This window comes from Apium graveolens, chromosome 1 (assembly GCF_009905375.1).
Source record: "Apium graveolens cultivar Ventura chromosome 1, ASM990537v1, whole genome shotgun sequence".
Classification (NCBI taxonomy): Eukaryota; Viridiplantae; Streptophyta; class Magnoliopsida; order Apiales; family Apiaceae; genus Apium; species Apium graveolens.
Window position 1 is genome coordinate 109,124,434 of NC_133647.1, and position 16,180 is coordinate 109,140,613.

A 16,180-nucleotide genomic window follows, 5' to 3' on the forward strand; every position below is an offset into this window, starting at 1 on the left:
TTCTTCCCTGAAGATATGCCTATGCATGTGAGACAACAGAAAATAAAAGAGTTAGATGCTAAAAAGGACAAGGATTATTTTGATAATCTCTGGAATGCTCATTGGAAAGATGATATATCCTATTTCTAGAACAAAAGTTGTTGCACATCTGGAAATAGCAGAACAGAAGATTAAGAATCCTGATATGTTGAATCATCTGAAAGGATCAACTTTAGTGTCAGATCCTTACATATAGCTCATGAAGCAACTACTACTCAAATCAATCAGATTAAAGAATCATTGATTGCTTCGAGGATGACTACTCATCGGGAAATTCAAGAACAAATTTCACCAATAGTTTTCAGGAAAACTGCAATTGAAGCCAGTCAAGCTAGATTGGAAGCTAAACAAGCTCAAATGTCTGATCAATTTATAGAATTATAGAATTTAATGGAGCTGATTGTTTATCTACTGCTTGGTAATGATGCCAAAAAGGGGGAGACAATTTTTAAATCTAAATGCAAACAATAGCTGACATTGACAAATACTGATGATGAAAATCTTGATGGAGGTATTAAGAGGGGACAGAAGGATAGTAAAAGGAGAATAGGTGAAGAGCTAGTTGGAGTTAATGGTTCATCAAAAGCAAACACTAGATTTCAATCTAGACAAGGTGGAGAGAGTAAGAGGAATGAAAGAAGAGTAGAAGAATTGAATATGACTACAAATATAAAACAATCTTTACAAGTCACAACTGCTGCTAATGAAGACCAAGGTATTCTAAAGATAGAAGCTGGTACTGAAGCAAGTTAATATCTTCAAACTCTAAAAGTAAAAGGAAGAAAGAAAACTCTATTCTACAAGGATCTAAAGATTCAATTATTTGACTCTGAACTGGGTAGAAGAATCTTTGCAAGAGAAAATCTCGGAGTTGATCTTGAACAGCTAAGGAAAATTGAGGAAGACTTCAAGAATTCCATGAAGATAGTAAATGATGATATTGATGCTATTTCTAAATTACTTTATGAAGATGATCCTTCAAACAGACCAACTAGAGGTGTAGTTATAAGGGAAATCAGTCAGGCAGAAGATGAAAGATCTCTCAGATCATAAGTTATTATAACTGCTGACAAAAAGCTTAAAGGAAAAGAGAAGATAAGTGTTAAGTGGCATTTATCTCCCCTTAGAATGCTATATAAAGGCTTAAATTGATGTTTTGTACTCATGTAACTTGTGTATTTGATGTGTTTTTGTAGTATTTTTGCATTTCAGGCATAAATAAAAGACTTAGGAGATTTAGCATTGTTTTGGTGCTAAATTGGTGTAAGGATGGTGCTCGAGAAGATTGCTCGTGAAAAGGCCAACTCAAACCAGCAAGGAAATAAGAAGTAGAAGTTTTTCCAGAATGTCGGTTCATCCGCGTTGTGCTAGCGCACGGCCGAGCCAGGTTTACAGAAAGACAGCGCGCCCGCGCTGGTGAAGCGCGCGCCTGCGCCACATTGGGATGGCAGAATTCTGTTTCTACTTGGATTCTGGGAGTTTGAAGCCCTGGTTGATTCTATAACTTATATATTAATAATTTATGATCATTTTTCATAACAAGACGTACCAGAGCGTAAGGAGAAGGCATAAGGAGATCGTATAGCACAATTCAACCAAGGCAAAGAGCATCTAGTTTATTCTTGTGAATCTCTGTATTAAGTTTTAATCTTGGATGCTAGTTTTCTTATTTGTTGAACCTATACTCAGAATCATGTTAAGGAATAAATGCTGATACCTTTCAAGTATCTCACTTTTATTTTCTCAGGCGGATCTTTCAACCTTACAACTTTTCAGAAACTTTAACTTGCAATATCAATCATTCCTCAACAGCCTCTTGTTAACATCATATTCTATTTGTTGCTCATATAACTCAACTCAAATCTCTATCTTATATATATAATGGAGCTAAATTACTCTTCCTGAGTATACACATATAAACATTTTATGAACCTGCTATACGGGTGGTGGTGAAGTCAACTCACTTTCACCTATCCATCATATTTTTTTTACTGTCTCAAAAGGACCATCACAACGCGTATTAATTCTCTTTTCTTTCTAATTCTAGTAATTCGTGCTCATGAATGTTTTGAATAGTTACTGGTTGTTGAACCTCATACCCACATGTTTCTTTGTTCAATTAACTTAGTTCGTAATTGTTTCCAATCGCATTTGAGGTTCTTTAATCGTTACTGACACCCTGGCGTATTCGATTTCTAACGTTCTCAAAATTACTTCAAAATTAAGAATTAACGAGAAAATCTCGACGGGATATGATTGATGCACAACGTATCATCATACATTAATTCCTTTGAATCACAATTGAGTAGAGAAAATTTACTAACCTGAAGGTATCACCCGCATATTCTAATCTATATTATCATTTATCCTGGTTCCAAGGAGGTTTCATACGAAACTAACTGCAATGCTCTCCCTTGACGTCTAGTCACATCTAACGTCTATTTTTTTCTTTATGTCATATTATCAGAAAGCCTTTTTTGACATCTATGTCTTGCATCATATTCTTGGAATAACTTGATTCCCTTGAGTTAACGATGTTTAACCAAATTCTTCTCTTTTAGTTCTGCCTTACCTAATGTTCGTTTATTTAGGAGTGGTATATACTATTCTAGTTTGACATAATTCACTGTATTTTAAATATTTTTGTCAAATCTCCAACCAAATAGTATTGATCATTTACAATCAATTCCTGGATCTGATGACGTACCACCATTTCATCAAATAGCAACTAACCCACTTATTGGGCAAGCTGTTCATTAATAAAAGAGAATGACTAGATTTAGGATAACCAATCAATAATGATTCAACTAATGTTTTTCCCCATTTTCTCCTCATGTCTGGTTACCATGTATTTCTTTTAGCCCTTGGTACTTAATCATATTTCTGGGATGCATTCCCTTAATGTTTCATCAAATTCTTCACTTTACTTCTGTTCAAAAAGATTAATAATATCGATCAATTCCAACCAATACTTGAATCTGATAGCGCACCACAATCTCCTTGTAGTGATATCAACTTATTCCTTAGGTAAAGTATTCGTTAATAAAAGAATGGTTGGGTTTAGTTAACCTATCCTTAATAATTTAAATAACGCATGCTTCTTCTCTGGTTTTTAAGTGATTCTCTCTATCATTCCTTAACGAGCTATGCTCATTTTTGAAAAGGTTACGGTAATAGGTTCCTCCTCTGATGCTAGCTTTGACACTTCAATAAATATGACATTTGCTTATATGCCCTTCTATTTCCAGCCTTATGCCATGATAATCTATACCTTCATTTAAATTTCCATATCTAACCGTAGTCTCAGAATGAATTTCTTGTCTCCAAATATAGACATTTCACTCCATTCCTTACATTAGCTCTGGCACCCTGATGTTCATAACTTATTTATATCCTGGACAATCTTATAAAATTTCTTTATCACCCTTTTGATTCCACTTCCCTTTCTAGTTAATTTCTTTATTCTCCTGAATCATTGTCTCTTCTTAACATAAGCGATCCTTTCTCTTTAATTGTACTGATTTGATTATCATTAGATAAGCCATTCTGTGACTAACACTGGAATGAAAGCTTTCTATAAATAATTTGAATTCTTGTCAACCGAACTATCAAAATCCATTGACAGCTATTTCCTTAGCCTTACTCACATAATCACTAATCGCACAAATTTCATTTTGAATCCACTCCAACTATTCTCTGTCACATCTTTGGCTTCTTCATATTGAAGAAATGTTTGAAATTATTGAGGTCTATGCCCGCTATATATCGTCTTTCCTGCCTAATCAAGAAATCTTCTTCTTTCTCTTGGCTCTTCTCTTGACCCTTTAGATCTTGAGAACGTTCTTCTCACTCACATGTGCAAATAACTTTTAATTCTCTTATCTATTACAAAGGGCATATTTATCCAATTAAAGCCTCGCACACTTGCAGTAACATTGCGCTGATTCTGCTAAACTTTTGAATTCTACTGGTGTCCTTCCTCCAAATTTCTCATTGTTTTGATTTCAGATCTGAAAATCACATCAGAAGTTGACTTAATCTAATTGGAATCGATTTCCATCTAACTGACCATAAGTTGATAAAATTAATCAGTTAACTCTTTTAATTGATCAATTAAACCTAGTGATGACTAGCTAAATGAAATCAAAGACCAATTATATGAAGTTGGTTTTGCTACAACAACCTCTTTTCAAGAACCGAGATCGCAATCATTTGGAGTATCAACAGTATTAATAACACACAGAAGTATACTTTTGCCTTTAAAAATAGGGTATTTCTAAAAATTTGGGCAGCATCTCCTCTGTATCATTGACTACCAGTCGGACTCAAGCCAACACCAAAAATCAACCAAACAACCAACAACCATATCAATACACCACAATCAACCAAACCTATCATTTCACCGTACTTCAAAACATATCATGTTGATAACCACACATACTACTAAATAACTGAACATACATCTTTTAATCGAACTAAGGTCATAAATAAATAATTAGTTAATATAACCATAAGTTTCTTTAGTTTTTTCAGAATATCACTAATGAATATAAAATAATTCTACTATTTCTTAAAACTTTATTCATTTATTCCAGAATTTTTTTTGGTCCATGTTTCAATCCAAATGCTCTAATTAACAATTTATATCACTTATACCCGTTCATAAATCCATTTAAGAATATTTTTTAATCTTATTTTCCACTATTAGTACTTATATGAAGATACTTTCAGGAAACTACACTGCATCTTTCAACTGATCAAACAATTTCCTCTATCCTTGAGAAAAACACTTATTCTCATTAGTTAACTTGTCTAACTTCGGATTACCAACACATGGTCTCAACCCATATTATCATAATATTTGAGAATTCATTTAGTTCTAAATCATTACTTCCTAAGAAATTTCGCAATTAGATCCCCATTTCTTCATTTCCACTTATATCTTTCCATATGAAACCTTCGTTGCTGGCTCAGTCATGAGCGTCAAATTCATCCTAACTCGCTTACTTGAGTTGAACAGCCTAATATTTCCTTGAAGAACACGCTCAAATTTATTTGTAACTAAAATTTCTTCGATCTTGAACCTTCATGACAAGTATCTCCCACATGATTGAGGTATGCTTTATCTTCACAATGTATTAATCGATTATTTGGTTATTATTAAGAGTTTCTTCATTCGCTTTTGCTGTCCAATCAATCATTTGTCTTATCTGATATACACAGCTTTACTTTCTTATTACTCTAGTTAATTTATCTCATACGGTTCGCTGACTACTTCAATTCATGCCAAAATCTCAGACTTGAAATGTATCATGTATAGAGATTTCCGCTTCTGGTTTAATGTCACCGTGATAACCGCCTTATTGGCATAATGATTCTTCTTTGCACGTATATGTCCACCATTTATTGGCTTGTAGTTATTCATACCCAACATATAACTCCATCTACTACACGAGGTTGTTTCACTTCTTTTTAAATACTCAAAGAATAGACCTTACATAAGAAGAGAATTTGTGTATATGATTTTGATTTAAAAGCTTTGTAAAGAACAACAGTGTAACAAAATAATTGGAAGAATCCATAGGTTCATAATCATAATTTGAAAAAGGAAGAACAAATTAATGATTTGAATATAAATAAGACAACCATTTTTGTACTCAAGATGGCCAGTCTTTCATACTATATGACATACATCACATGATTAGGTGGCGTCCCACCCGATTCTTCATCATTTCAATAAAGCATCGCATCATAACACTGTTTGTCTCGATCAGAAAGCAATATTTTGAGAAAAGAATTAATTTAGAAGGGATACAATAATTTTCTTCTCTTCTTGTCTCATATACTTATCACTGAAAGAAGCTCACACGTATTCAAGAATCAAGAAGAGTATACGCAGTCGTGGAAAAAAATAACACCGTTGGTCGTCATATACATTTCACTTATACATACTTTCAGGGCTCGTTTGAGTAACAGATTCCAGATCTACGTCAGATGATAGATTCAGAATATCCTTTGGAAATACCTTTAACATTTTAATAATTTGAGCATACTTGTCTTCTCGTTCGATTTTCCGTCATAACTTCTTGCTTCATCCCTACCATGTAAGTCTTGTATTTTTAGCGTCATGCTTCCATGTTTAATACTTTAATAATTCATCAATAATCGCGTTCTTATGGAATTTATAATCATAATTTCTAATTTCTTCTACGCCGCGTAGCGTAATCATTAATCATGCAACACCTCGACTCCGTCGTTAGGGATATTATTCTTCTTCAACCGTCTGGAAGATTCCTCCATTTTCTTTAATCATCCTCTAGCTTCTTTTGGGTCAACGAACCTATTTTAAACTTTAATAATTTTATAAATTGGATAAATAATGTTTCCGCACGTTGATTCGATTGTTGATATTATAAACAAGGTTTGCACTCTCTCTCCGAGAAAATTTTAAACCTCTCCGTATTAGCGGGTCTACTTGGCCCTCTGAACTAACAATACTGAGTCCAATCAAGTATTCTTCCGGGTAATCTAATACCTATAACAACAAGAACTCAAGTAGTAATTTGACAACCAAATTTTCAAAACTCATTTTGTGTAAAGATCTTTTAAATTTTTTGTTAAGAAAGTTTTTTTCGAAAACTTGTATTAGAATTTTAAAAAACCATGCTTCTAGTCATCATTACTATATGAGTTGTTTGTTATTCCCATAATCCACCAATAAGGTACCTAATTAAAAAAATGACTGCATAAGGGTCCATCCACTTCAGTATATCTTCTATCCTTTATTGGGTTCATTTCGCCTTCATTAGTCGGCAAAAACTTCATTTACCATTGCATACCATTTTATTCGTAACTCTAACTCCAATGCTGACATCTAGTACTAGCTTTGATGTTTCCATCATCGTCCCTAATGTCATACTTACAACCAGTTAGCACAATTCAACATTCTATCCGTAGATAAAAGCATATCTTCCTATTAATCTTCTGTATATCTAATAAGGTAGATATCATTCCATGCGCAGCGCCAGAAAAGTGAGATACTTTCGCCATAGTGGTGCCTTTTAAACTTGCGACATTGGCTCTTTGTCCGCTTCAATCAACTCGTTACCTCGAGTCTGAAGCTTGTCCTACTACATAATTCTAAGTTGGATCATACCAAAACTCATCCGTCTTTCCTTATACGAAGTTCTTACGTGAATCAATCTCTTTTTTCTTTAAAATCACATAAAAATAGGGTAATTTATCCATTCTCCGTCGAGCTGTAGAACTTAGAAACTATAGGATCTAGGAACTCAATATATCAATATCGTCAATATATTCACCTTCCACTTATCTTAACAATATCCTACTTACTATTCCATATCAGATCTGTTACTCTTGATTCACACTCAACTTGAACTCAAAATGAGTATACTTAGGGTCTTCCATATCTTATATGACCTGTCAATCCTATTTTACTTCCACCTATTCTTATTTCAGGGACCAATAACCTGTGGCTCTGATACTAACTTGTAACAACCCCAAATCTGGGGCTAGGATTGGGTCTCACCAAATAACTTTAAACAATATAGGTCTATATATTAAAACAAATAAACAAACAACCACTCAATTCTGGATCGAAAAAGTCAAAACACGGAAAATGTCTGGAATTATCAGATTAGGTTAGGAAGGAGTTTTTCAAAGAGTTTTGGGTTGTAAAAATGCAAAAACGGTTGAAGTTGGACGATTCCTGTCTTTATAAAATAAATTTGTAATTATTCAGAAAATAATTAATAAATTCATAAATCATTATAAAATCATATATCATTCCAAAAATTACCAGAAAAATACCATAATTACCTGTATTTTATTCTGAATATAATAAAATTAACATACTTATACTTTACCACATATAAACACCTACATATCAACACCAATCATCAGATAGTTCACCAAAAATTCACATAATAATTAAATATTAATTTTTTATTGCTAAAAATAATTGCACGATATTTCCCGGATATTACAAGTCTGATTATGGGTTAATCGTTATCATGGGGTTCTAGCAGATTTACTTATAGATTTCTTCAGTTAATTTATTTCTATACCTTAGTGTGTGGTGATTATATGATAACCTAATATTGGTTGTGCTTATTCGTCTTATAAGCGTCGCGAACTTATAAGATAGCGTGTTAATCTCTAATGAAGCGGGAGTGAATTTAGGGGTTTAGAACTTGCCATTCTAGCATAGGTTCATGTATGATATGCATGATTCATAGGTAATATTAACCATCTTACTTGCCCTATGTAATCATGCTAGATAACTTGTGAGTTAAACCGTTATATTGTCACATTCTATAGACATATAGGGTCTCAATATAATTGGTATCTATTCAGCTTCTATCTCTTTTGTGAATGTCTGGTAATAGGGTATTCGTACAACGAAAGTTGGCATTTACTAGTTTCGTATTATCTGATTAGTAACATCACCATTGCATGCTAAGGTTAGGAACAAAAAGGTTATTGAATAAAGTAGTAATGAAGTTTGAATCCCAGGTTTGTGTCATATAGTAATCAATCTTGTTAATCTCTTAATTAATGTTCTTTAGTATAATCTCTGAGTTAATTGTAGTTATAAACAACCTCATTTTGTTATTCGTCTTAGCATTGCATAATAACCATACCATTGTTGCATAAGTACATTGATTGAAATTAACTTAAAGAAGTCTCTGTGGGAATGAGCTAGAAATAATTTTATATTACTTGCGATCGCGTATACTTGCGTGAATATTAGCACGTGTTTTTGTCCTAACAATAGGAGAGAAGTCAAAGATTTCAAAATCTAAAGCCAAAGTTGTTGTAAAGAAGAAATCAGTATATAATGAAAGTAAATCTCAAATACTGATAGATCCAATCTATACAGTATCTCAAGGTTTTGATAGTGAAGAAAAATGTGAAAAAGAAGAAATCAGCCAAGCTCCCCAAAGAAGGAAGATTTATGGAGCTAACTAGGGTGAATATCAGACTTTACTCTTCATTCTGAACTGCTTGATTCCTGCATTTAAATAGTTTTGACATCATCAATTGGAACTTGTCCATATTTCTATAATGAACAAGTTGGGGGAGATTGTTAGGAGCAATTGACGATGTCAAGCAAAAACTATCAGAAGTTCACATCAGAACTTATATATCAACGGATGATAATATCAATGGATGATGTAATCAGTATTTGTCACATTAGTTGATCTTCGATAAGGAAAAGAAAATAGGAACTCAAGGCGGCGAAGGATTTTATCTCAGAAGCATTGTATTAGATTTCCTTGTTGTTGATAGAATAGGATTCCTTATACATTGTGTAGTTGTACTCTATATAAAGAACATATTAGGTTCATGCTATAAGCATTGCGACATTGTTATATCTTTCGCATAACCTAACAACTCTCAAGGATATTTGTAGCGACTGGGAATTTCGCGACGTGATTAAGTGAATAAATTATAATTTTATATCATAATTGTAAATTTATGTGAATAAAATAAAAGGTTAAATGATTATGCGGATTAACTGTTATCGTTGTATAATAGTAACTAAGATCGTAAAGTAACTCATTCCAGTTTGATGAGTCAGCTAAAAGGCTAAGCTGTGTTGTCGGGTCGTCAAGTTGAACGGAACCCGTCTTAAAAAGGGATTAAGGTGTTTAAGCATATAATTACGAATTATATGTTAAATAGAAATTTTTAAATGAATATTATATTCCAATTTGACGTGTCAGCTAGTATAGAAAGTATGATTGTGAAGCGTAGTTGAAAACGCTTAGCGTCGGACCGTTTGTCAGGACGAGACCCGTTACGCGAAAAGTGAATATTAATAAAAAGTGGGAATTTTTATGCTTGAGCATATTTCAAAATGAGTCGTGATATGTGAGTCTATGTTGTTGCCTGTTAATGTGCATGATTATGTTATCTGGAAATTTTTAATTGATTTTAAGGGATTTATTTGATTTAAATAAGGTTTATTAAATCTTTATATATTTTTATAAAATTATCTGAGTACGGTCAAGGTGTGAAATTTGCTTTATTATCTTCAAATAATCGTGAAGACTTTCTAAAAATGATAGATGAAATTATTTTATGATCGGCGTATTTTAAAATGATTTTATTGGGTTATAATTCTATTTTGAGCGTAATCTTGTAAAATTCATATAAAATAAACCGTACGCTCAAAATTATTTTAAAAATATGCCTAGAAAGCTAATTTCAAGATCTATATTCTAAAATTATTGTTCATGTCATTTTCACCTTTTTTGAGTGAGTTATGTATATTCCAGATTCGTTTATGAGTTTTTGAATAAAAGAAAAGAAGTTTCTAGAATTAGTTGCCAAAAGACCATTTTGTCCCTCCACTCACTTATAAATACACCACTCTTCCTTCCTTCCTCCCCACTTTCTTCTTCCTCTTGGCCCACTCTTTCTTTCTCTTTTCTTTCCCCCTCTCTCTCCCGAATTCTTTCTTCCTCTCTCTCACCCGAATTCTCTCTCCCTCTTACATGCAACATCAAATTCTACTTGGAATTTAAAGATCTTGCCATTGATCTTTATCTTTTTCAATCCTCTATCTATATACTCTTTGCATGTAAGTGTTTAAGAAGGTTTTTGCATCAACATCTCTTGGTTATATCTAAGGAAACATAATTTCTTACTGTGTGATCTTAAGAGAGTATAGTAAACTAAATTATGTGTTTTTCTATGGTTTTGTTTGGATGTTGGTTCAATATTTTCTAGTAAAAAGAAGGGTTTGATTTTGATTCGAGTTTTACAAAGGTTTTTGGTTTAAAAATCCAATTTTTGGTTCGGTTTTTATTTAAAATGATTTGAATGGATTAGTTGTGGCTTGAATTTAAGTTTATGCTTGATTCTTGAATATCCATTTTGATCATTCTTAGTTAATGGTTAACTTTTGGGCTTGCATGTTGATCATTGTTAGATAATAGTTAATTTTTGGGAATGCATGTTGATCATTGCTAGATGATAGATAATTTTTGGACTTGCATGTTGATGATTGGATTTTGGTTCGATTTTTTACAAAAGAAAAAGAGTTTAAAGGGTTTTCTTGTTAAGAATTGAGTGAAGATAAGCTTTAAAGATAAAATTGACTTTGCATGTTAATTTAAGAGTTTCATGTTGTTTGTTTGATTAGGGCTGAATAAGACTTGGATTTGTAAGAAGAAATAGTTTTTAAACTACTTGATTGATTGATGATATTTGTGATTTGATAACTTGATGCTTATAATTTTTTTTTATTAGAATTTTGTGGTATGAGTGGATGATATGGAAACATTTAATTACTCCTAATAAGGCTAGGATAGAAATCTAGAATAGGCATGATGACAATAAGTGGTTGCATGTTAATTTCTTGGCTTGGTTTCATTATTTTGGTTCAAAGTTTTTAGTTAAAAGGAAAGGAATAAGTTGTTTGGTTGTTGAATTATTTGTTTGGTTTATTATGTGTTTTGGTTCGGATTGTGGGATTAAAAAGAAAAGGATGAGTCGTTTCGATATAAGGTTATATAAAGGGTTTGGAGTATTGAGGTATTGTATGTTATGTGATATCGTTGGGTCGTACTATGAGATTCGATGATTAATTGTAAATTTGGAGTGTACGAGTATATTGTAATGCATGCTATGATAATATGGTTGAGTATACACTTGCTATGTGTTATATGAGTATACTATGATTATGCATGAGTATACGAGTTAAGTGTTATCGTGATATGGGATAATCGTTAGGCGTTCTGAGAAATGTCGAGTGTCGAGTAAGTTGCTGATTAAGGATTCTATTTTGGATTGTAGATCCGGATAGCGGAGGCATTCTGGCTAGAAAAGGGAAAGGAATCCTAGGTGGCAGTAGTTCAGTTTCAGTAAAGCAGGAAAGTGATTTAAGGCAAGTAACTCTGCCTTCTTTTGTGAATTATTTATAGAGAGTAAATTTTTAATTCCATGATTAAATATAGGCTTTTTATTACAATTGTGATATAGTTATTATTGACTCTGAGAACCCTGATATTGTTCTTTTGACAATTTAATATCAGACCCTGTTCGATCCTTTATAGTAACCCTATTGATTCATACCCAGATTATCGTATCATTTCCTTTGTTATCTTATGATATCGTAAACCCTAAAAGAACTTTTACATTCTTCCTTACTTAATGTCTTGATCAATCCAAATTTTTTGTTGACCCGTGAACTCTGTCATGAATTAATTGTTGAAACTCTCTTGAATTGGAACTAGTTAACCCTGTTTATCATTTGATCCAGTTCCTTGGTATTGATCCCTCTTTACGCTTGATCCAAATCCTTGGTATTGATCCCTGTTTACGCTTGATCCATTTCCTTGGTATTGATCCCTGTTTACGCTTGATCTGTTCATTTTCCTCGAAATCTTGAATTGAACTTAAGAATGATTTTTGACTTGAATGAGTCCGAATGATTTTACATTCTTGGTAATGCTAAAATGAATTTCGTCAACTCTTTTCCTTCTTCCAATACAAGGTTTTCCAAACAAATTCCTGATGGATTGGATAGAGACGTAAGAGGCTAGTGGGACTAGTCCAGTCATATAAGAGGCTGGCGGGGATAGTCCAATATAAAGCTATAATGCCATAGGTACCATAACGACCAGATGGAGGTTGGTATGGGCTGATCAACCATATTATAATTTAAATATGGATATTCCAATCAAGGGTTCTATTATACTCTATAGAGATGAAAATGTTTATATACTTGGAGCAGTTGTTCCTTATTCATTAAAAGATGAAATGAAATGAAATGGAACAACTCGAGTCTTCGTTTTGATTGTAATGTTGTAAACCCTATCTCTTTACATTAATGATGAGTTTCAAAGTCTGATTGATTGTTTCCTTCTGTTGAGAAACACTTTTAAGTCATGCTAATGATTTGAGATGAATGTCGGCTTTCACCCTATCTTGAGCCTTGATTCCTGAAAGCCCAAATCTTTCTTCATAACCTTTTTATAGCCAGAAATAGAAATCTGCCATCTAGATATTTAAAGTAAAATGCCTCGTATGTTGATATTGTTACTGCATTATAGAACCGTTTATATGGTTACTTGCTGAGCTTCTTTGCTCGTAAGAGCGTTCTTGGCGGTCCCTACCGTGCTATAGGTTTCCAGATACAAGAGCAGGAAGTAGTGTTTGTGAGCAAGCGTATGAGTTGGAAGGATTGTGTAAATTGGATCAAATACAATGGGTTATCTGTCGGTTCCCTGTCAGAATCGAATAAATTTAAATTTGTTATTAATTTGGGTTGTAATACATTTATTCTGGTTGATTGTTGTAATCTTGTCTAATACTTAATTCTGTTTAGATCCTGTTAGTGTTTAATCGGGGTTTATTATATTCGCTGTTATTATAATAGTTAATGGTGTGTGGGTCCTCATTCCCTACTCTCGAGATTGAGGGCGTCACAAGTTGGTATCAGAGCTACAGGATCTAGTCCCTGAGACAAATTAGGATAAAAGGGTATTTGGGTATATATTTATATTGCGAGAGTGTTTCGACTTATATAGAGTTGAGTAAGACTATTAGGTATAGTCTAAGCAAAGTGATTAGGTCAAGATAGCAACGAGAGTTAAGCGGTGAAGTTAGTTGAACTCTTTATTCACCCTAATGCTGTTTCTCGGTTGATGTTTTGCGATTTATCTCAAAACCCTACTAGTGGTAGTGATTCCGACTCAGAGATTAGTTTGTCCGGTACTCCAATGGACCCTATTCCTCCCTCTTTAGAGGAGCCTGTGTTTGTTAGTTCAGACCCTGAGGATGATCCATCAGAGAATAGTGAGGTCACTATGCATGTTTCTCCCCTTATACCCATTCCAGAGATTTTATCCCCTGAGCGAGAGCCTACTATGCCTGCTAGAACTGTGCGTGCCCAGGTTGGAGGAAAGTTAGCCCATGATCGAGACTTTGTTTACTCTCGCATTCCTAAGTTGGGAGCTTTAGTGGATAGGCTGGCTCGAGAGTCTAGGTAGAGGGCTTCAGTTATGGAGGATGAGTGGAGAGTCCAGATTCAGATGGCGGAGCAGGTTGCCCAGAGGAGGTTGGACGAGGGACCATCTAGTAGTGATGCAGAGGCTGAGGCCAGGAGGGTTCATAAGATCATTCGTTGGATGTTGACTGTGTTGAGGGAGATTCTAGATTATGGTGACGAATGAGTAGGTGATGAGCAAGGGGGACATCTGGTGGAGCCCATAGTAGTTGTTATTTGTTGTTTCTTTTCAACGTCGGTAGGCTTTGGGATACTTGGTCAGATGACGGGGTCCCTTTTAATCTTATGTTGTATTTCAGAACTTAGTAGCAGCAGTAGTAGTTAGGTAGATGTTAGGGGTAGATAAGGGATATTTTCCAGTTTTTCCTCTATTTAACCCTGTTATATTATTGCACCTTATTCCGGAACTTATTGTACTTGAACTTCTCTATTTATGCACTGTTGAAACCTTCCATCTTGTTTTATATTTTGGACCCTAGAATCTTTATAAACTGTTTTACATACCATGTCTCTAAATAACCGTGTTCAATACCTTGTAAGTCATACCCTGTATCATGTGAGAACCCTAACTGATAAGAGAATTATGTAGTAATAGGATTCCTGTGCAACTGGGTAATACTTAAAACCCGCAAAGCTATTTCTAAAAGAATTTCTATTGATATGTATGCCATGCTATCGTATTGCTAAAACCCAAACCCAAACATATGATACACATCACTAAGATACACATCACTGGCCACTTCAATCAGTTTTGTAAGAAATTGCCACTTCACCACATCACTAAGAAGAAGAAACTCAAACCCAAGATCAAGAACAAAACCAAGATACACATATGATAAACCGACTCTTTCAACTTTTGCAATAACCTTCAACCCCTAAAGTCGGTAATTTCAAGCAATTCCAATCCGTACATCCCCCGGAGTTTGTAGGATTGTCCTACCCCATTAAAGCTCAGTCTTGGTTAAGGGAAATGAAGAAAAATTTTGAGTTAGCAGAAGTTATGGATGATAAGAAAACGCAATACGCGACTTATTATCTTAGGGATTAGGCTAGTTATTGGTGGGAATCTTCTAAGGCTTTGCTCGAAGGGAAAGTTATAACCTGGGAGAAGATTACGGAGATATTCTTAGAGAAGTATTTGCCAAGTTATATGCAAAAGCAGTTGGAAATGAGATTTTTGAATTTGAGACAAGAAGACATGACAGTGGAGGAATATGAATGTGCTAAGGATTGCTGGACCACCCCCTGCAGAACTAGAAGCCCAGCCAAGGGCAAGAACATTCATCATGACTATGAAAAAGATGTTGTGCAGGATGTGGATGTGGTAGCGGGTCCTCTTGTTATAAATTCAGTAGAAGTTAAAGGGTTTATGGATTCTGGAGCAACCAGATCTTTTATTGCTGAAAGCGTTATTGATAGATTAAAGTGTGTTGTGTACCCTCTCGAACCTAATTTTACTATAGAAGTAGCAAATCAAGAAAGAGTTAATGCCAATAGAATGTGTCCCAATTGCGATATGGTTATAGAAGGTCGACACTTTTCCGCTGACTTAATCCCTTTTAAGTTAGGAGAATTCGACGTTACATTAGGGATGGATTTGTTGTCGAACCATGATGCACAAGTCGAATGTAAAAGCAAGAAGGTGAAGTTAAGAACCAAAGATGGAGATGAGGTGATATTTAGAGGGAAGAAGCCAGAAAAGAAGTTTCAAACGGCCGTCCAAACGAAGATATTGTCGCGACAAGGATGCGAAGCGTATTTGGCTCATGTAAAGGATTTAGAGGCGGAGTCTTTAAGAATTGAGGATATTCCAGTAGTTAAAGATTTTCCCGATTTGTGTCCAGATGAATTACCTAGACTACCTCCGGTTCGAGAAATCGAATTCACTACTGATTTGACTCCTGGAGCGGAACCAGTTTCAAAAGCTCCCTATCAAATGGCGCTTGTCGAGATGAAGAAATTAGCAACGCAATTACATGAATTGTTGGAAAAAGGAGTTATTCGCCCGAGTGTATCCAAGTGGGGTGCACCAATGCTATTTGTGAAGAAAAAAGATGTAAGTATGAGGCTGTGTATTAATTATCGTGAGTTGAATTATTT